The sequence below is a fragment of the Toxorhynchites rutilus genome, chromosome 3 (genome assembly GCF_029784135.1).
Source record: "Toxorhynchites rutilus septentrionalis strain SRP chromosome 3, ASM2978413v1, whole genome shotgun sequence".
In the NCBI taxonomy this organism is placed as follows: Eukaryota; Metazoa; Arthropoda; class Insecta; order Diptera; family Culicidae; genus Toxorhynchites; species Toxorhynchites rutilus.
In genome coordinates, this window is record NC_073746.1 from 261739013 (window position 1) to 261761681 (window position 22669).

At 40.2% G+C, this 22669-nt stretch overlaps 1 protein-coding gene across 10 annotated transcripts in view; it reads left to right on the top strand.

Moving 5' to 3' along the window:
• LOC129779904 (GTPase-activating Rap/Ran-GAP domain-like protein 3) overlaps nucleotides 1-22669 on the top strand; it is a 310243-nt gene that overhangs the window by 182790 nt on the left and 104784 nt on the right. Inside the window, exon 1 of one of the 10 annotated variants that reach the window (XM_055787672.1) lies at nucleotides 20469-20611. The exons of the other annotated variants lie outside the window; for them this stretch is intronic. The gene's annotated coding sequence lies outside the window, so the exon portion shown is untranslated. Of the gene's footprint in view, nucleotides 1-20468; nucleotides 20612-22669 lie in introns of those variants that run through there. 10 annotated transcript variants of the gene reach the window in all.

Below are 22669 nucleotides of genomic sequence, written 5' to 3' on the forward strand. Positions count from 1 at the left end.
TTTTTCGATGGTTCTTATCCAATGCCCGTCAAAAACATATCTTCAGACGCAACTTTTGGCATATTTCACTGCTTAAATGATTAATATGTATGCCAGAACAGTTTTCCAAAATCGCATAGCACGACATGTTTTTAATAATGCGGCTTAATGGTTCCACGTGTTTTTCAGGAAAAAAAACCAAAGAACAACAAACGGTCGCTTGCATTTGAAAAAGTGCACCCATGTGTTTTTCGTGAGATTACATTTTTTTCAATTCTTCACCTGGCACATGGCACTTCTGGCACAAGAAATATACCGGAGTAGTACCTCATCAGAGAGCAAAGGATAAGCTGTAATGTACGTCTACACCGCCAAAATAAACATAGTGCTTCGTCGTAATCCATATCTCTTCATTTTATTAGCTCTGGATATTCATATCGGAAAGCTTTTAGCTTTTAGGTAAGCTCAACAATACTGTAATTTGAAGCGGGGAGCGAAACTTGATACATGAAATATATATTTAATGTGTATGCCTTTCGCCAGGTACACAATATTTATTTGTCTTGATTTGAAATGGTACGGAGTCCTCCACTTCAGACATAGTAAACTAAACTTACATGAAGGTCACTGGTTTCACTTGGATTTTGTTCGACATCGAATCTGAGCGAACTAAATGATAAATGAAACAATGGTGGCAATGATTTTGTTTTTCAATATTTTCCAGTTATACTTTGCTGGTCATCGATTAATTGAAAGACCAACGAAAATCAATAATTGTATCCAGTCTGTGTGGCTTGACTGCACTAATGGTGAAAATGGTCTTCCGGTAGATCAATATAGCGGAGAGAAAAATCGAAAAATTTTCGGAAAACTCTGAAGGAAGGTCGAAAAATTCGGAAAATTGTATTCCCATATGTTCTACATTTACATTATGATAAACGTTGTCAGCTCAATCGAATGATGTAAAGAATTCTTATTAAAAAAATATTTTCGGCGGATGAAGTTCGCCGAGTCAGCTAGTTTTAAAATATTCTCTGTATCGTACATGTATTCGATGCAACGGACAAACATGTTATTTGCAAGTGATTGACGAATGAACTTGAACGAGAATTATATATATGAAAATATTATAATTTTATATTATAAAAAAAAATTTGTTTGATTTTGTTTTTTATACACTTTTTGTTTTTTGACATAAATGATGAATTTAATTTTTGATTCATACCTTTGAAGCCAGAAAACACCTTTCACACATGAAAAAAATAAATTTGTCCTGAATCTCACAATTTGAACTTCTTAATTGTTCCGGACTCTGCCTGAAACTGGCTCAACTTCAAAACGTACGCTATATTGTGTTGCTTTCAGTTGAAGGATGAGAAATTTTAGTACAGAATATATTGTAAAACATCTAAATTAGTAAATTTAAATAACATTTGGAAAAACTTAAAAGATAGTAATTTTGAAGGTATTATTATTATTTGTATCCCAAAAATTCACAATAAATTGATTGTTTCTGTTAAGGAATCAGATTAATATTGTACCTCATTGTGAACATATAACAAGAGTAGAATATCTCAGTTCATTTAAAGCAACCTATAAACCACTGAAAATAGCATAATCACAGCAAACGCTGATTGAAAATTGTAACGAGAAAAAATTGTTAAACTATACCCCAGTCGTTAATATAGAGTTGATGAAGACGGTCAAATAAATTCAAACCCCTGTTTCACCGCGTAGTGATAGTCGCAAATTCGAACATAAAAATTGGTCCTTCGAACCGGATCACTTACGCGCGTGAATATTTCGTGAACGGTTTAAAAGAACAGTTAAATCGTGATCGTGAAAGCGTGAAAAAAAAATCACTCGAATCAATCGTAAAATTGATCCGAAATATAAACTCGAACTGTTTTTGAGTGGAAAACTCACAGTGCTACGAGTGAAAGTTCTCGAAAGACGTGAAAATTTAAAAGTGATTCCGCATAGTTCGGAAAAAATGTAAATTTTTACGAGATAGAATTGGCAGTTTTCTACGTGAAAATTAGATTCGTACGAGCCCTTCGCACACCGTCCATTTCTTTGGCTTGGAAACGCTATTGTTAACTTGAGTTGGCTTGGAAACACTATTGTTGACTTGAGTTGGCTTGGAAACGCTATTGTTGACTTGAGTTGGGTCATCGTTCTTCTGGCTTGCTTAGGTTGCTTTTGACGGGCTGGACAAAGGAGGTAGGAACAACTAAATCGAGACTCTAGACGCACTGTAAGTACGCATGCATGATAGCAGCATGGATGCTGTGGATTTTTACTGATCAAATAAAATTGAAATATCGAGTGACGACTTCCATACTGTAAATTGAGCAGTGAGTTTATAACACCGGTTTGGGCTCAGTCTCGGCGTATTGGAATAAATTTCTTCATCGTAGGCGAAGTGGTGGTGGTGCAACATTTTGACGAGAATTTCGTTTGCGAGTTAGTTTCGTCGGTCGATTCTGAGGATTTTCGTAATATTTCATATCCATCAAGATGGCACCAAATTTACGTACTCTGTCTCGTCAAGAACGTTTTTGCTTTGATACGATGAACAACCTTCTAACCATGATTACTAACTACGATGAACGAAGAGATAAATTATTTCTTGATGGATGGATGCAGCGTTTGGAGAGAAATTTTGCTGATTTCCAGTCGAATCGATTGCAGATGGAGTTGCTCGAGGACCAGGAGGAAGATGCTGCCGCAGCTGTATGTGATGAGGAAGGGTATAGAAGAATCCGAAGTGAATTTGAGAGAAATTACATGACGGTGTATGGGTTTATCGCATCTAAACTTAAACCAGAACCTACTGCATCTTCTTCAGGTCAAATCTGCATGGAACCCAAAGTTACAGTAACTGATTCATCATTCGCTCGAATAAGGTTACCAGAAGTGAAGCTTCCCACATTCGATGGTACTCTAGCAAATTGGCTTACCTTTCGTGATTCATTTGTGAGCCTGATCGATTCCAACCCTCAACTGAAACCGATTGATAAATTTTCTTACCTGGTCTCCTCTCTCTCTAAGGAAGCAAAACGGGTGATTGAATCCATTGAAATCACCACAGTGAATGACTCAGTAGCTTGGGGGCTACTTGAGAAGAGGTTTGACAACAAAAAACTTATTGTGCGGACATACATTGAGTCTTTGCTTTCGATCGAACAAATGCGTAAGGAAAGTTATGAATCATTAGCGCATATCATCGATGAATTTGAAAGAAATTTGAACATGATTCAGAAGATGGATGTGAAAACCGAAGGATGGAGTGTTTTACTCGCGCATATGCTCTGCGCGCGCTTGGATAGCGCAACGCTGAAACAGTGGGAACAATATCACAACTCTACCGAAGTACCAAAATACGAGATTGTTATCGAGTTTTTACGCGGACACTGTTCTATTCTGCAGTCTTTGTCGTCGTCGTAGCCCCGTACCGTAGACAAACCCAAATCAGAACCAGTTCGGTCTCCGAAGCCGAAGTTTATCCAAGCTGTCATCACTAATTCCTCATCGAAAAGTTGTCCGTTCTGCTCACAGTCGCCGCATTCGCCTTTCCACTGCGAGACTTTCCGAAAACTTCCCGTTTCCCAACGATTCGAAATTGTGAAGAAAAATTCGCTTTGCATAAATTGCTTCTCGTCCTCCCACCTCGTTAGACAATGCCAGTCCAGTTGCTGTAGAGTGTGTGGACAAAAACATCATACTATGTTGCACCAAAATGCCACACTTCGTTCGTCGGATGCCACTCCGAATCTGAAATCACCAACAACACCCAACCAATCTCAGTCCCCTCGCAATAGTACAAGTGCTCCGCTCCAGTCCGTCCCGCCCCAATCTTTGCAACCACCAAACGTTGTGATTTCGCCAAATTGTAACCCATCAACCAGCCATGTGTCGACTACTCTCCTCGGTAGCGTTTGTACTGTTCCGCTGACTGTTCTACTGCAAACCGCAATGGTGGAGATCGCTGATAGCAACGGCTATGCTGTGTGGGCTCGTGCTTTATTAGATCCTGCGTCGCAGCTGAACTTAATGACAGAGCAGCTGTCGCAGAAACTGAAACTACGACGTATCAAAACACATCAAGAAATCGGAGGTGTGGGAAATGCCACTGTCGTTTCTTCGTACGCTGTTGACGCTCGCATAAAATCACATTGTTCTAATTTCCTCACGGATATCTCATTCCACGTACTACCGGGCATAACTCGCGAACTTCCTGCGAAGGCATTGTGTACCCAAGCGTGGAATATACCAGTCAACGTCGTTCTCGCAGATCCTACCTTCCATCAACCTGGACCTATCGATATGATTTTAGGGATGGAAGTCTACTACGAACTCGTCGAAGAAGGTTTGATTCGTCTTGGTCCGGATCTACCGGTGCTGCAAAAAACTTTGTTGTTTCCGGCAAGGTTGGCGCATCATCTTCACCCACAATTAATTTCGTCCACGTCTGCAGTATCAATTCACTTAAAGAGCAGTTGTTACGCTTTTGGGAACTAGAGTCGTGTCAATCTCATAGCACTTTATCGGTAGAAGAAACGCTTTGCGAAGCACATTTTGCTGCGACAACTACTCGGAATGATTCGGGACGATTTATAACCCAGCTTCCAAAAAGGTCGACCGTTCTCTCGAAACTCGGAAATTCTAAGGAAATCGCCAAACGACGTTTCCTCGCTTTAGAGCGACGTCTTAACGCTAATCCACAATTGAAGAAAGCCTATTCAGACTTCATCGAGGAGTATTATCTGCAAGGTCATATGGAGGAGATAGCCGAATCGGAAGACCTGGACCCCGAAGTTCCATCGTATTATATGCCGCATCACTGTGTCGTCAGACCTGACAGCTTGACTACCAAACTACTGGTAGTATTCGATGCTTCATGTGCTACAGACAGCGGAGTATCCCTCAACGACGGATTGATGATTGGTCCCGTCATCCAAGACGATCTGGTATCCCTTACTCTACGTTTTAGGATCCCCAGATACGCGATTGTGTCGGACATTGAGAAGATGTACCGGCAAATCCTACTTGCTTCGCGCGACCGTCGGCTTCTCAAGATCTTCTGGCGAGGTTCTCCGTCAGAACCTCTGCGAACCTTCCAACTGACGACCGTTACATATGGTACTTCTTGCGCTCCGTATCAGGCAACCAGGTGCTTACATGAAATCGCTAAAATCGGAGAAGCCACATACCCAGAAGCATCCAAAGTCATATCCAGAGACTTTTATATGGACGACCTACTAACCGGCATTGATGACATCCAGGAAGGCCAGCAGCTGTGTTCTCAGTTGTTGTATTTGCTTCAGTCTGCGGGATTCTGTCTCCGAAAATGGTCTTCGAACTGTCCACAAGTTCTCGAACACTTCCCAGCAGATTTACGTGACGAACGAACAGTTTTCGACTTGGATTCCTCCTCCGCTCCGATAAAAACGCTAAGATTGAAATGGCAGACTACCACAGATGAATTCCTCTTCGACGTACCCAAATGGAACGATACAGCTTTAATCACAAAATGGATCGCGCTGTCGGATGCTGCCAAATTATTCGATCCGCTTGGGCTTGTCGGTCCGGTAATCGTACAGGCAAAAATCTACCTTCAGGACTTGTGGCGAAGTCAGAAGCAATGGGACGAACCTCTTGACAACGAACTACAACAGCGATGACTCGAATTCCGGAAAAATCTCGACGCTCTCCGAAACCTTTCTGTTCCTCGATGGGTTGTACCAGTCGCCAAACCGGTGTCGATCGAAATGCATGGATTCTGCGATGCATCGGAAAAGGCATACGGTGCGTGCATCTACCTCCGTGTCCAAGCTGAAGATGGATCAGTCTACGTAAACCTTCTCACTGCCTCCACCGTTTAGTTGCGTGGGTTCGAAGATTTACATTCAATGCGAAGCCTGCTAACCGTACACATCGTCGATTAGGTCTTCTCAACGCAGCAGAACTCGAAGAAGCGTGCAAGTGTCTAGTTCGAATTGCACAACAAGAAGACTTTCGAGAAGAATTCACTTCGTTGGAAAACACGGGCGAGATGAAACCAACGTCCAAACTGAATGCGCTTACACCGTTTATCGAAGAAGGCATCCTGCGAGTTGGTGGTCGGCTGCGGCACGCAAGATTTTCTCCAGCCCGCAAACATCCTATGATTCTGCCATCAAAACACCCGTTTTCAGAACTAGTTGCTCGATACTACCACCAGAAAATGCTTCATGCAGGACCGCAATTACTAATCGCATGTCTCAGGGAGAAATTCTGGCCTTGCGTGCTCGGAATCTCGCGCGCAGGATTGTACATTCCTGTATTAACTGCTTTCGCTGTCGTCCAAAGCTCCAACAGCAAATCATGGGCGATCTTCCGACTGAACGTGTTTCTCCCACGTTGCCATTCGTGCGAACAGGTGTCGAATTGTGTGGGCCTATATATTTCCGCTATCCTCAACGGAATTCGCGTCCCATCAAAGGTTATGTGGCAGTATTCGTCTGCCTTTCTATCAAGGCCCACGGGCCTCCGGATGTTGTAAGTAAGTTTGCTAATGAATTTTCAAAAAACTCAAGAATTTTTTTTTCTCCCACCATGACTGACTGACGGATCCGTGCTCAAACGCGGGAGCACAAGCGCTACGACCCACAACCACTGCGCAGGCGATTCGATCGACAGATGACGTAACAGGCAGGATGATCAAATGAAGCAGATGAGCGACAAAACAACAACGACGAGAAGAAAATCTATGGAAGAGCAGACAAACGTTAATTCGGCGCTAACAGCTGATCGATCGGGATCGTCAACTACCACAGCCCAGATGAACCACCTCGGGCGTAAGCAAGAGAGCGAAGAGTCACGTGGCTGGAGACAAAGTAGTCTGAAAGAATTTAACTATCGTTAGTAATGAAATAGAGTAGATAGGTTAAAAACGAAGTTTTTAACGGCGGCCGGCATATGTTAAGGAATCAGATTAATATTGTACCTCATTGTGAACATATAACAAGAGTAGAATATCTCAGTTCATTTAAAGCAACCTATGAACCACTGAAAATAGCATAATCACAGCAAACGCTGATTGAAAATTGTAACGAGAAAAAATTGTTAAACTATACCCCAGTCGTTAATATAGAGTTGATGAAGACGATCAAATAAATGTTCAGTAGCCGTTCAAACCCCTGTTTCACCGCGTAGTGATAGTCGCAAATTCGAACAGTTTCTATGATACAAATTGAAGCTCTCTAATCGCTCTACAATTTGTTCTTTGACACCCAACTTCTATCTTTCTTAATTTCGCTGCAATATCGTTATAAACAATACTTGGTGAGAATTCAATCAAAATCATCGAAAATCGCGATCTTTACTTCACTATACTTATGATAGCCAATCAAATTGCACCTCAGCGTTTTATTACTACATTTTTTCTTGAAATAAATCATATTAGAAATATGAAAAAAAATTCAAACTATATATAAGTTACGGAACACGTCTTTCGGAGTGACTTTCTAAAAACAACTGTGTTCTGCTTGAAGAGCTAAATAATACTGATAATTAATTTATTTCTGTTTAATTACAGAGGCCTCACTGTAGAATTAAGAATTAGAAGCGCCGTCCGGTTGCTGGTGTCGCGTTGTTGGTTCCCAGACTTTCCGCTCATTCTGCCGACTATAGTTTTCCAAGTGTGTTAAGGTTCATTCAGGTGAATCTGTTTTATTTTTTCATCTGTATTATAGTGACTTTCAACAATTTTGGCTGGTTCGCCACTTTAACTTCTATTTTTGGAAGAATATCGGGAGGGAGAATTGAACTCGTGACTTTCAGCGTGAGAGGTATGGATGTTACCACTACAGGTGAATCTGACGATTATCCATTTGTTGGTAATTTCGCTGTCTGCTCCATTGCAGCTAATGTTATTGCGAGTTGTTCTTGTTGTTGCGTTGGATTTCATGTATCTGCTTTAGTGAACTTTGGAGAATTTCTGTCGTGTTCGATTTAGGATAGGTAACGGTTGCTTTCGTAACTTATAATCGAGTCCAAAATTGTATATCATTTAGTCAGTATATAATCGATTCTGTATATAATCGAGTCCGACCTGTACTAGGAAGTTTATAGTAAAAGCAAAGTTCAAGGGTCAAAGGGTAATCAATCAGTTGAGGGTTCTGCGATGGGACCCACGAACGTTCGCTAAGTAAGAAAACGTGAATCGAAAAAAAAATCTTTTTGCCAGCAGAAAGCTTTCTTAACAGAATGTATGACTGTTCTGACTGTTCCTGACAGTCCTGATTCAAGTTCTCATAGAATTTAAGCTCAATCAGGACTCACAAGCAAATTTGAAAGTGATGTATACCTTTCAACGACTTACGTTTTTCTTTGTTAATATAAATATGTTGAATTGTACTGATTGTTTTCGGCGATTAAAACCTATTTTCGAGATAAAGGTTGAACCCGAAAAAATCCAGACACATTAAAAACTTTGCAATTGAAGCATTGTTGTATTTTTTTTTCAAATTTCACAGCTAGCTAAGTATAGTATACAGTACAGTATTAGAAATTATAAGCTGTGTCGACACCTGTAAATGATGTTAAAATGTAATACCGTTCTGAATCATATTTCGGACATTCTGTTATAATAACTTGAAATGCTTAATGCCCTGATGATATAACTAAAGGATCACTCCAAAGAATCAATTGTGATATTAATTTTATAGTTGTATCATCAGGGCATTAGGTATTTTAAGTTATTATTACAGAGTTTCCGAAATATGATTCGGAACGGTATATACCCCAAAGAATGTCAGGTTTTTCATTATTCAATCATTTATAATATTAAAATAAATTTAGTAGTAAATTTACATTTAAAAATGAAGTGTTCGGAATTTGAGACTGTTCGAAATTTGAGATGAAACGGTGAACTATATAAAAAACGCATTTACAATTCAACAAGATTTTCGAGTCAAGATTTTTACGTGTTCATCTCTAATACAACAACTTGGATTTGTTGTACGAAATGTTTGATCAATTCTCGATACATACCGAACACAGAGTCTATCTTTTTAATTGTTCTGTCAAGTTTCCGAATCCTGATGTATAAATAAATAAAACAATTGGTTTTCTACTTCAGTAGCAAACATGTTACTCAGCAACGTCACATTTCAATATAATATTATTTGTATTTTTTTGAACTGAAATTTCGCATCTGATTTACAGGCGGCTGTGGTCGGTATCATTTTCGAATAAACATAGATAAATGATTTCAACGATCGACAATGGCACGAGGCATGTTCTTCGCTTTCAAAATAGGGTCTAAAATTGTTGGCGCCAACCGATTTCCGGACTTTGTTTTGTTGGCATTGTAATGTTATCAAAAAGTGTCTTACAAACGACCTTAGCAATTAATACAAAAATTTCTCATCACGCCTTTTGACATCCAACAGCCGGGACTAAGTTATATCTGAGTCACTCAATTTTTACTCCATGCGATGCGTGTTGAGTAGCATCTTGACCGAATTGGTAGCTTGACGAAATTTTCAATTTTTTATCAAGGCCGCAGTTTTGATAACTGGATCGCTGAAATCAAATCGCTTTGAAATTTGTTTCACGAGTCCAATATAGAAGTCACGACAAATCGATTCGAAGGTCAGCTTCTTAGCTGCATCCAATCCTTTTTCAGCTTCTTCTGCATCGATAGCAATGTGAATATTCTCAGGCTTCTTCAGAAAGTCTTCAAAATCTTTCACGTCAAGGTCAGCATCAGCGAAACGTTACACGTTGCTCTTCAAACACGATTTACCCAACATTCTTGTCTCATTATAAAGTTCGTAAAATTGAGAACATTTTGATTGAAAAAAACAATTGATGTTATCAATGAGCGATAGAACAAAGTTGAGGAACAACATAATTGGTTTAGTCATAGGATTTAAATGAATCAATATACGATTGGCGGATTTTTTTTAATTCGTTTATTTCTACAGGCTCAGTTACATAAGTTTGAAGAAGCCGATTTCTTAATTATATTTTTATAATTATACAAAAACAATTTTCTTAAATCTAAGGTTAGTAAAGTAGAAAAACAATTACTCGCGGTATACTCGAGTTTAAAGGGTGGATTGGCGGATTGATCACGGTTATACTTAACTTAGGACGGAAGGAATAGTTTAAGCTCTTCGAATCGCTTAATATGTCGCTTAACAACTGCCTCCAACGAAAGCCATCTCGTTCCGTTGCGTTCAACCTTTTTTTTTAAATCAAGGTATCTATGTATGCACTGTAATAAAATTAATATTTAAAATTGAATTTTAAAAAATCTGTAAATTATGTATCTGTATACAGATCCTGTATATAAAATATGGGTAAAAATCTGTAAAATACAGAATATTCTGTATATGTGGGAACCCTGGGCGTCAGTCTATTCATGACGAAACGACAAATATCAAAAAGGGTTTGCCAATTTGAAGTTATATACCTTAAAAAAACCATTATGTTCGCACAAATAGTCTAGAAATATCAATGAATAAAACATTCTAAAAAACTATTCTCTGAAACCGTTACAAGGAAATGCTTTTGAAGCGCCGAATGTCAATTATATACAGTGATACAAACTCGTAGTCGTACTCCACCATGCAGATCTCTTTTCCCTTCTTTTGGAAGTCGAAAACAAGGTTTCGGAACATTCTATTTAGATGAGGTCATAGTGTCATATGAGAGTTAAAAAGTTTGCTATCTGTTTTAAGAATAATGATTTTCATTTCTCTAAGAATTGCGAATGTATGTGCGAATGTATGTGCGAATGTATGAAAATTGACTCAAACTCATAATCGTACTCTGGTTGAAATTTCAACTCGATTCATAAGGCGTTGATCAATTTCAGGATTCCATCATTAGTATGGTATCCCTTGTTCATTGCAACTATCTTTAACTGTCTTTAGCCGTTAGTTTTTTTATGTATTCGGAAGGAATATTCATAAATTTTTTTATCAAGTGGTTCTTAAAATCGTTATTTTTAGAAATTTGATGGTTTCTAAATTTCCTACACAGATAATTTCCATATTTTTTTTATCTGGGATTGATGCTGGGAGATTGGGGAGAAGTATCAATAACTTTTTAGTAATTATAATGTAACCATGTGCGAGCTATATGTGACTTGTGCTTAGGGTTATAGTCTTGGTAAAATTTGAAGCCTCGATTCAATCTCATTTTGTTCACACCTTGCTACGTGTTTTTCTTTAGGATGTTCAAGTAAACATTCTGATCCAATACACCATCGATGAAAATCAAATTGAATCAAAAAAAGTTTTGTAATATTCCGAGGAACAACAATTGAATGCTCAAGCAGCATCAAATTTATAAAAATAACGATTTTATTAACCACTTGAAAAATGGACGAATATTCCATTCGAATACACCAAAAAACTCGTAGATAAGGTTAAAGACAATTGAAGATAGTTGCAATGAACAAGGGATACCATACTAATGATGGAATCCTGAAATTGATCAACGATTATGAGTTTGAGTAAATTTTCATGCATTCGCAATTCTTAGAGAGATGAAAACCATTATTCTGAAAACAGATAGCAAACTATTTGACCATCATATGACACTTAAATGCTCATCTAAATGAAATGTTCTGAAACTTTGTTTTCGACTTTCAAAGGAAGGGAAATAGATTTGCACGGTGGCGTACGACTACGAGTTTGTATCACTGTATGTTTCAAGGGAAACAGGCAAAAATAGAAAAAAAAACTTTTCATTCAATATAATGCAAAATATTTCCATTGCGATTATTATGGATGATAGCTAGGTTAGTGGTGATGGATAAACATGAGGTTTCTGTATACTTGGAATATGGGCCCTTGCCCTCCGGGTGTGGTTCTTTCCTTGGTTGCTTCTCTCGGGTTTGGAAATCAATTTTGGGCAACACTCGGTTAATTGAAAATCCAATTACACCATTTAATTTATTCTCACTACTAAATCACAATGTCTACAATTTCACAATTTATTTACAACAATTTGGTATAATATTGGGTTGGGGAAAAATAAATGTCGTATATTGTCAATATAAGACAACACTTAAACATATCTTGTGTTGTACTTATCGCATCGGGTCATACTAAACGGCTATTTAAAGACGACAATCTGTGCTCTGTGTCGTTTTGACAGTGTTGTGATTGGCCTTTTCTGTCTCAAGTTATAGCGCGTCAAAGATGGAGTCCACCAAGTAAGAAATTCGTGTACCTGCCTGCGAGGTAAAACTGCAACGAATGTGGCCGAAAAAATTCGTGTAGTTTATGGACCCGATACTCTAACGATTCGCACAGCACAGCGTTGGTTTGATCGATTTCGTTCTGGTGTAGATACACCCTGTACTGGTAGGCCAATCGTCGTGGAAACCGATAAAATCGTTAAAATCGTCCAAGTAGACTGGCATGTGAGCACCCGATTGGTAAGGAACTGGGTATAGACCATGAAACCGTTTGGAACCATTTACAGAAGATTGGATTCCAAAAAAGCTGGATGTATGGGTGCCACACGAGTTGACGCAAAAAAATCTTTTAGACCGAATCAACGCCTGCGATGCACTGCTGAAACGGAACGAACTCGACCCATTTTTGAAGAAGATAGTGACTGGTGATGAAAAGTGGATCATGTACGACAACCTAAAGCGAAAAAAATCGTGGTCGAAGCGCGGTGAGCGGACCCAAACCATCGCCAAGCCCGGATTGACGGCCAGGAAGGTTTTGCTGTGTGTTTGGTGGGATTGGAAGGGAATCAACCACTATGAGCTGCTCAACTATGGCCAGACCCTCAACTCGGTTCTCTACTGTAAGCAGCTTGACCGTTTGAAGTAGGCGATTGACCAGAAGCGGCCAGAAATGATCAATAGGAATGGTGTTGTTTTCCACCAGAACAACGCCCTCACACATCTTTGATGACCCGTCAGAAGCTACGGGAGCTCGGATGGGATGTCCTATTGCCTCCACCGTATACTCCGCTACAAGTGATTATCATCTCTTCTGGTCCATGCAAAACGCTCTTGGTGATACTAAGTTGGCCTCAAAAGAGGCTCTCGAAAACTGGCTGTCTGAGTTTTTTTTGCAAATAAGGAGAGGGGGTTTTATAAGGGGGGAAATGAAGTTGCCTTCTAAATGCCAACAAGTTTGCGAACAAAACGGCGCATATTTGACTTGAATTGGATAATTTTAAGTATGTTAAATGAAGCGTCAAATTTCGATCAGAAATGCGACATTTCTTTTTCCCCAACCCTATATAATAATATTTTAAATTCTCAATCTTCTTTCTTGGTGATGGGTTTCCTTTTTGAACTACTATCCAACTGTCCCTGTTCTTTCTTCTAATCTCTATTTTTCAAAGGGTTCAATACTTTTTCAATAGCCCTATATTGTTTCTCTTATCCTTTCCTTTCTTTGTATGGTTTTTAAATCTCTCTTGTATTGGCGAGTTTGATCAAATGTATGAATTTGGGCCCATTCCGCAAAATTGTGTTACATCGGGGGATTGATCGAAGTGTAATAACAGTTTTCATAACTTGTATCCAACAGTTTCAATGCAGTTAATTATGCGATGGTGCTAACAATGATAGTTGCTAGAGTTTAGAACAGGATGAACTCGAAGATCAATTACAAATTTACCGTATGCGTGATAATGTTTGTCCATGACCACTGAGCAATGTAAAAATTAAAATATAATCTCAACAATTTCGGCTTCGGTTTTTGTTATTTATTGACAAGACATGTATTTCTCATCAGGTACAGGTCAATGTTTGTCTGCGGCTTGCTGTAAAGGGTGTGTCACATCAAATTGCATCACGGAAAAAACGCTGTAGAAATTCGCCCAGCAGACCGATCCGTTTGAAAATTTTAGACAGTAAAATAAAAACTATTAAACAACTTTTGGCATTTTCTTTTTATTCATACTTCGAGCCCAAGCCTGTATGCTCGCACCTTTCTCTTTACCCCGTCCATAAGGTTCTGTACAACGTCAGGTTGTAGTTTTTTTTTAACAGAAATCCATTTTCTCTTGAAGTCCGCCTCCGATTTGACAACTTTTGGGTTCTTCCGGAGGGCCTGCTTCATAATCGCCCAATATTTCTCTATTGGGTGAAGCTCCGGCGCGTTGGGCGGGTTCATTTCCTTTGGCACGAAGGTGACCCCGTTGGCTTCGTACCACTCCAACACGTCCTTTGAATAGTGGCACGAAGCGAGATCCGGCCAGAAGATGGTCGGGCCCTCGTGCTGCTTCAATAGTGGTAGTAAGCGCTTCTGTAGGCACTCCTTAAGGTAAACCTGCCCGTTTACCGTGCCGGTCATCACGAAGGGGGCGCTCCGCTTTCCGCAAGAGCAGATCGCTTGCCACACCATGTACTTTTTGGCAAACTTGGATAGTTTCTGCTGTTTCTGCTGACGAAAGTCCGCTTTGACGTAGGTTTCGTCGTCCATTACCAGGCAATGCGGCTTCGTCAGCATTTCGGTGTACAGCTTCCGGGCTCGCGTCTTCCCCACCATGTTTTGCCTTTCGTCGCGGTTAGGAGCCTTCTGAACCTTCTATGTACGCAGGCCCTCCCGCTGCTTGGTCCGCTGGACGAATGAACTTGACAAATTCAGCTTTTTGGCGATCTCCCGGACCGAACTTCTCGGATCACGTCTAAACTGCTTAACTACGCGCTTGTGAACTTTTTCACTGACGGAGCATCCATTTTTGTCGTTCTTCACCTTCCGGTCGATGGTTAGGTTCTCGAAGTATCGTTTTAGTACTCTGCTGACCGTGGATTGGACGATTCCCAGCATCTTATCGATGTCCCGATGTGACAACTCCGGATTCTCGAAATGAGTGCGCAGGATTAATTCACGACGCTCTTTTTCGTTCGACGACATTTTTCCAAATTTACGAAAAATTGACAGTGAAGCATGGCCAACGTGATCTATACACTCTTATCTGATTATAAGCGAAAGCTGAAGATATAATTCCTAAAAATAAAATTTCTACAGCGTTTTTTCCGTGTTGCGATTTGATGTGACACACCCTTTACTCGGGTGGCTTTTAGAACAGGCCTTGGCCTTCATGACGCGCCACACTGAGTAATCCAGCGGATTAAGATCTCGGCTGGATGGCGGTTACATAATCTTCGCCCAGAACGGCAGTAACCATTTATGAGTGCGGTTCGAGATGTGGCACGGAGCCCAGCTTATTGAAACACAACATTTGTCTTCGGGACATACTGCTCTTTGATCCACGGAAAAATATACTTACATAAAATCCCGATGTAGGCCTCCGTGTTTACTTGGTCGCCTTCTGGAATGAATACCGAGTTCATTTTTTGCCATGGGATGTCATCAATAAAAACGCCATTACGCTTGCAGGATGTTTGATTGGATACACGTTTTTTTGCTCGTCGGCCACGGCTTTTACCGGAAGCGAACTAATATAGCAAACGGTTGTGGAATTTGAAACGGGATCGACGGTAAATATACTCTCGTCGGTGCACAGGATTACTGGTTTTTTTCACTTCAAATAAGTTCAAGTTTTTCTTACTTCACTCAACTCGTAACTCCCGGTTGGTAATCATACGACTTCGCCCCGCAATCTTCCTTTACGATCTTCCGTGCCGTAAAGTCGCCGTGTTCCTTTGCCATTTTCCTTGCTGAACGCACTGGATTCGCCACAATCTACCTTTTGATGGCAACGATGACCTTCGTAATCCGAGCTAACCTCGGACAACCTATTGTCACCTTTGCGGATAGTTGTCCTTTCATTTCTCGGTCTAAGACCCTTTCCACGGTCTACCGGCACACTCCTACGGCGATTGAAATGTCTTTTTGCGACATTGGCGCGTGGGACAAATCACGAATACGCTGCCACTTCATCATGGTACAACTGTCTAACTGAGGAAATCGGCGTTTTTTTTACTTGCAGCCTAGTAAGCTATCAATATTAGTCTACGTGCATGCCAAAAAAACAAAGCATTGTATGCACATTTTTGAAGAAGATAGTGACTGGTGATGAAAAGTGGATCATGTACGACAACCTAAAGCGAAAAAAATCGTGGTCGAAGCGCGGTGAGCGGACCCAAACCATCGCCAAGCCCGGATTGACGGCCAGGAAGGTTTTGCTGTGTGTTTGGTGGGATTGGAAGGGAATCAACCACTATGAGCTGCTCAACTATGGCCAGACCCTCAACTCGGTTCTCTACTGTAAGCAGCTTGACCGTTTGAAGTAGGCGATTGACCAGAAGCGGCCAGAAATGATCAATAGGAATGGTGTTGTTTTCCACCAGAACAACGCCCTCACACATCTTTGATGACCCGTCAGAAGCTACGGGAGCTCGGATGGGATGTCCTATTGCCTCCACCGTATACTCCGCTACAAGTGATTATCATCTCTTCTGGTCCATGCAAAACGCTCTTGGTGATACTAAGTTGGCCTCAAAAGAGGCTCTCGAAAACTGGCTGTCTGAGTTTTTTTTGCAAATAAGGAGAGGGGGTTTTATAAGGGGGGAAATGAAGTTGCCTTCTAAATGCCAACAAGTTTGCGAACAAAACGGCGCATATTTGACTTGAATTGGATAATTTTAAGTATGTTAAATGAAGCGTCAAATTTCGATCAGAAATGCGACATTTCTTTTTCCCCAACCCTATATAATAATATTTTAAATTCTCAATCTTCTTTCTTGGTGATGGGTTTCCTTTTTGAACTACTATCCAACTGTCCCTGTTCTTTCTTCTAATCTCTATTTTTCAAAGGGTTCAATACTTTTTCAATAGCCCTATATTGTTTCTCTTATCCTTTCCTTTCTTTGTATGGTTTTTAAATCTCTCTTGTATTGGCGAGTTTGATCAAATGTATGAATTTGGGCCCATTCCGCAAAATTGTGTTACATCGGGGGATTGATCGAAGTGTAATAACAGTTTTCATAACTTGTATCCAACAGTTTCAATGCAGTTAATTATGCGATGGTGCTAACAATGATAGTTGCTAGAGTTTAGAACAGGATGAACTCGAAGATCAATTACAAATTTACCGTATGCGTGATAATGTTTGTCCATGACCACTGAGCAATGTAAAAATTAAAATATAATCTCAACAATTTCGGCTTCGGTTTTTGTTATTTATTGACAAGACATGTATTTCTCATCAGGTACAGGTCAATGTTTGTCTGCGGCTTGCTGTAAAGGGTGTGTCACATCAAATTGCATCACGGAAAAAACGCTGTAGAAATTCGCCCAGCAGACCGATCCGTTTGAAAATTTTAGACAGTAAAATAAAAACTATTAAACAACTTTTGGCATTTTCTTTTTATTCATACTTCGAGCCCAAGCCTGTATGCTCGCACCTTTCTCTTTACCCCGTCCATAAGGTTCTGTACAACGTCAGGTTGTAGTTTTTTTTTAACAGAAATCCATTTTCTCTTGAAGTCCGCCTCCGATTTGACAACTTTTGGGTTCTTCCGGAGGGCCTGCTTCATAATCGCCCAATATTTCTCTATTGGGTGAAGCTCCGGCGCGTTGGGCGGGTTCATTTCCTTTGGCACGAAGGTGACCCCGTTGGCTTCGTACCACTCCAACACGTCCTTTGAATAGTGGCACGAAGCGAGATCCGGCCAGAAGATGGTCGGGCCCTCGTGCTGCTTCAATAGTGGTAGTAAGCGCTTCTGTAGGCACTCCTTAAGGTAAACCTGCCCGTTTACCGTGCCGGTCATCACGAAGGGGGCGCTCCGCTTTCCGCAAGAGCAGATCGCTTGCCACACCATGTACTTTTTGGCAAACTTGGATAGTTTCTGCTTGCGAATCTCCTCCGGAACGCTGAATTTGTCCTCTGCGGAGAAGAACAACAGGCCCGGCAGCTGACGAAAGTCCGCTTTGACGTAGGTTTCGTCGTCCATTACCAGGCAATGCGGCTTCGTCAGCATTTCGGTGTACAGCTTCCGGGCTCGCGTCTTCCCCACCATGTTTTGCCTTTCGTCGCGGTTAGGAGCCTTCTGAACCTTCTATGTACGCAGGCCCTCCCGCTGCTTGGTCCGCTGGACGAATGAACTTGACAAATTCAGCTTTTTGGCGATCTCCCGGACCGAACTTCTCGGATCACGTCTAAACTGCTTAACTACGCGCTTGTGAACTTTTTCACTGACGGAGCATCCATTTTTGTCGTTCTTCACCTTCCGGTCGATGGTTAGGTTCTCGAAGTATCGTTTTAGTACTCTGCTGACCGTGGATTGGACGATTCCCAGCATCTTATCGATGTCCCGATGTGACAACTCCGGATTCTCGAAATGAGTGCGCAGGATTAATTCACGACGCTCTTTTTCGTTCGACGACATTTTTCCAAATTTACGAAAAATTGACAGTGAAGCATGGCCAACGTGATCTATACACTCTTATCTGATTATAAGCGAAAGCTGAAGATATAATTCCTAAAAATAAAATTTCTACAGCGTTTTTTCCGTGTTGCGATTTGATGTGACACACCCTTTACTCGGGTGGCTTTTAGAACAGGCCTTGGCCTTCATGACGCGCCACACTGAGTAATCCAGCGGATTAAGATCTCGGCTGGATGGCGGTTACATAATCTTCGCCCAGAACGGCAGTAACCATTTATGAGTGCGGTTCGAGATGTGGCACGGAGCCCAGCTTATTGAAACACAACATTTGTCTTCGGGACATACTGCTCTTTGATCCACGGAAAAATATACTTACATAAAATCCCGATGTAGGCCTCCGTGTTTACTTGGTCGCCTTCTGGAATGAATACCGAGTTCATTTTTTGCCATGGGATGTCATCAATAAAAACGCCATTACGCTTGCAGGATGTTTGATTGGATACACGTTTTTTTGCTCGTCGGCCACGGCTTTTACCGGAAGCGAACTAATATAGCAAACGGTTGTGGAATTTGAAACGGGATCGACGGTAAATATACTCTCGTCGGTGCACAGGATTACTGGTTTTTTTCACTTCAAATAAGTTCAAGTTTTTCTTACTTCACTCAACTCGTAACTCCCGGTTGGTAATCATACGACTTCGCCCCGCAATCTTCCTTTACGATCTTCCGTGCCGTAAAGTCGCCGTGTTCCTTTGCCATTTTCCTTGCTGAACGCACTGGATTCGCCACAATCTACCTTTTGATGGCAACGATGACCTTCGTAATCCGAGCTAACCTCGGACAACCTATTGTCACCTTTGCGGATAGTTGTCCTTTCATTTCTCGGTCTAAGACCCTTTCCACGGTCTACCGGCACACTCCTACGGCGATTGAAATGTCTTTTTGCGACATTGGCGCGTGGGACAAATCACGAATACGCTGCCACTTCATCATGGTACAACTGTCTAACTGAGGAAATCGGCGTTTTTTTTACTTGCAGCCTAGTAAGCTATCAATATTAGTCTACGTGCATGCCAAAAAAACAAAGCATTGTATGCACAGGTGAAACGGGCACCTCATGGAAACATTATCATTTCTACGGTAGTTAAATTCTGTCTTCTTAGTTAAATATTTCTTCTTGTTCAAGTTTCTAATAACAATAACAAAAATAAGAAAATCACATCTGAGACGAACCAGCCTAGTAGGCTGAAGGTCTCAAAAATAGAGATTAGAAAAAAGGAAATCACATTCACGTTAAAAAGGTACAAACCACCTATGCGTCTCCATAATTTTATTAGACTAATGGAAGCGCATGGGTGGTTTGAGGCGAAACAGAACTCAACAGCTTCAAAAATATATCTCAAAAACTTATAAAACAAGTGCTCCTGAAATTTCGATATTTTACGTAAAGTAGTCGGAACTTTCCGACAACGCTGGCAAGTTTACAGTGGTCATTTCCAAACTCTTAAACGCATATTACCAATGTCCGGAAAAGTTATCGAAAATTACATCAAAGTGTCGTGTAGTGTCTTGTCGTACGAAATTTTTGTATTCCACATTACATCCACAATAATAAAAAAATCACGTGGTGGGTATTTCAGTAATGTTAAATTTCACATCTAATTCATAACGCATCAAATAGGAAATAATCCTCTAGAGGAAATTTCATTAAACTTAACTTCTGTTCCCATGTGAGAAATATTTCTTAATTGTATCGAAAAAGCTTACCATGAGCTTTTATCGTAGGAAAGCACAATCATACTTTATAAGTTATGTCAGCATATTATGAACATTCCAAAAAGCTATCAGCCAGGATGTAACAGGACATGCGCCAAATTTTCTCATGCACCCCATCGAACGAGCTTTCACGCACTGAAAGCTCGCCCTCACGTGCTCCGAACCGATTACGCAAACACTTTGTTTACATTGCTCGCATCGTTGGCTCATTCTTAACGGAACGGATGTCTATGTGTTTGTGCGCCAGAAACGCCTGATGAAATGAATGAATGAAATTTCCGAAACACTGCCAAAATACGAGCACGCGTTCTGTTGCATCGATCCCGAGAGGAAAATGTGACTTTGCAGTGACGATTCGTTTCGCAGGAAAATCTGTGATTAGTTTTCCACGAGCTTTCGTTCGCTACGGTCACAGTCGGGTGTGGAGGAAGCCGTAATTATAATCCGTCGAGTCGGTTCGACCTACATTCGGGATTGTGGGAATGCGTGGTGGACTCAGAGTGAAGGGGGAGTCTCAGTGTGGTTTGTACATAGTTTCCGGCTCGACCGGCATAATGATTGCCACTGACGGCACGCGATGCAGGATTAGAGTGTTGTGATTTTGCAGCTTGTGTTTTCCACTCATTCGGAAAACAATAATCGCTGTGTTCATAGCGGATTGGAATGAGTAGGAGAAAGTGTTCTAGTGGAATATGATACGGAAGGGGATTTGCTGATTGTTTTATTGGTACACCCAAGAGTTGCTGTATAATACGGTTCAGTTTAGTTGAGAGAGAATAAGTTTTCAATGTGCTATTCAAACGACAGCAAAGTGATGGTTAACTACTGCAAGGACAGGATTCAAGATTGTAAGAGCAATGAACTCACAGAGTCTCACGAATGAGTTGGACTATTTTTGATATTTTGTTTTATCGAAATGAATTTGGGGATTCATAAAACTGATAAGTTTGACATTCATGACAATTTTGTAATTCTGCACAAGAGTAATCCCGCTGTAAAAATGTTTTATGTCTAAAACCAGTTATAAATCCTTATTGTGAAATACTAGCAAAGTGTAACAAAGTTTACAAATGGTTCGCCACCAGAACAACTACGATAGGTGGTAAACTGACCGACCAATAGTGACAGTATGGATCCTTTGCTTGTGTGTTCTCCTTTTTTCTTATGTCCATCAAATCAGCTGAAGACGACAAATTCTACTTTATTGGCACATTCACTTTATAGTTTCCATTTATTTTACTGCACTAAGGTGCGATGTATATTCCACAAAGGTAATGGAATGGTTGAACAAAATATACAAATTTGCTTTCTCCCTATTTCGGATTCACTCCGACACTGTAGTTATGTGGGAATGATTTGAATTATGCATAGCACCTGCTTCGATTTAACATTGATACCCTCATTTCGGCTAAGTGGCATTGTTCGGTTCGCATTAATCATGTCTTAGTACCTGATAGCATTGTTGTTGTTGGGTGTTACATTGGTCAGCGCAACCGTTTGAAAGATTTTCTGTAGATATAGAAGATCATCATTCATACACAAATATTGAACTTCGGTAGCTGAAAAGCTCTTAACAGTAAATTCCTTGATGGGTTCCTATGTCCAAGTGGGATTATTTTCCCTTGAGAATTCAACGATATGTAATTCAAGATATGTAATCTGACATCGGATCCTCTTCTCTAACAATTTCGAAAAAGGTGAACAGGTACACTTTGGAATGCCGAGCACAACGAGGAAACACAGGGTGACTAGTAAAATGAAATAATAACGTTTAGAGAAACAAGTACAGGGCGGACTCGATTATATATAGACTCCGATTTCTTTTCACTGTATATGATCAAATCCTGTATATAATCGAGTCAAACTTTTTTTTTATTTGTTTTTTTATGCATATGATTTGGTTTTTTGAATATAAAAGAAGAATTTAAATTTTTGATTCATCCCCTTAAAGTATGAAAACACCTTTCTCACATGAAACAAAAATTATCCTGAATCTCTCAGGAGGTAATAGACGATTTTATTTGATGAGAAAAAATCCTTCTACGCATATGGTTGAATTTCAACCATGATAAAGCTATTGAACTTTTTTATTGTTCCGGGATCTGTTCGCCTTAAATTGAGTCTACTTCAAGAAGTACGCTATGTAGGACTATTATGTTGCTTGCATTTGAAAGATGAGAAAATTTAGTACAGGATATAGTGATGAAACTATCTAAATTAGGATTTAAATAATATTTTGGTAATGAAAAACTTGAAGGATGGTTTGAAAAACTCGAAAGTGTTTTTTAAGGTGTTATTATTAATATTAACACAAAAATCATAATAAACTTGATTGGTTATATCAATCAAATTGAAGCAAGCCGCTCTACGATTTGCTCTTTGACACCCAACTTCTATCTTTCTCAATTTCGCTGCAATATCGTTATAAACCATCCTTAATGAGAATTCAATTAAAATCTTCAAAAATAACGAATTTTGCTCCACTGTACTTGTAACAACCAATGAAATTTCACCTCAACATTGAAATTATACATTTTTCTTGAAATAAGTCATAGTTTGTCATATTTGAAACATATAATA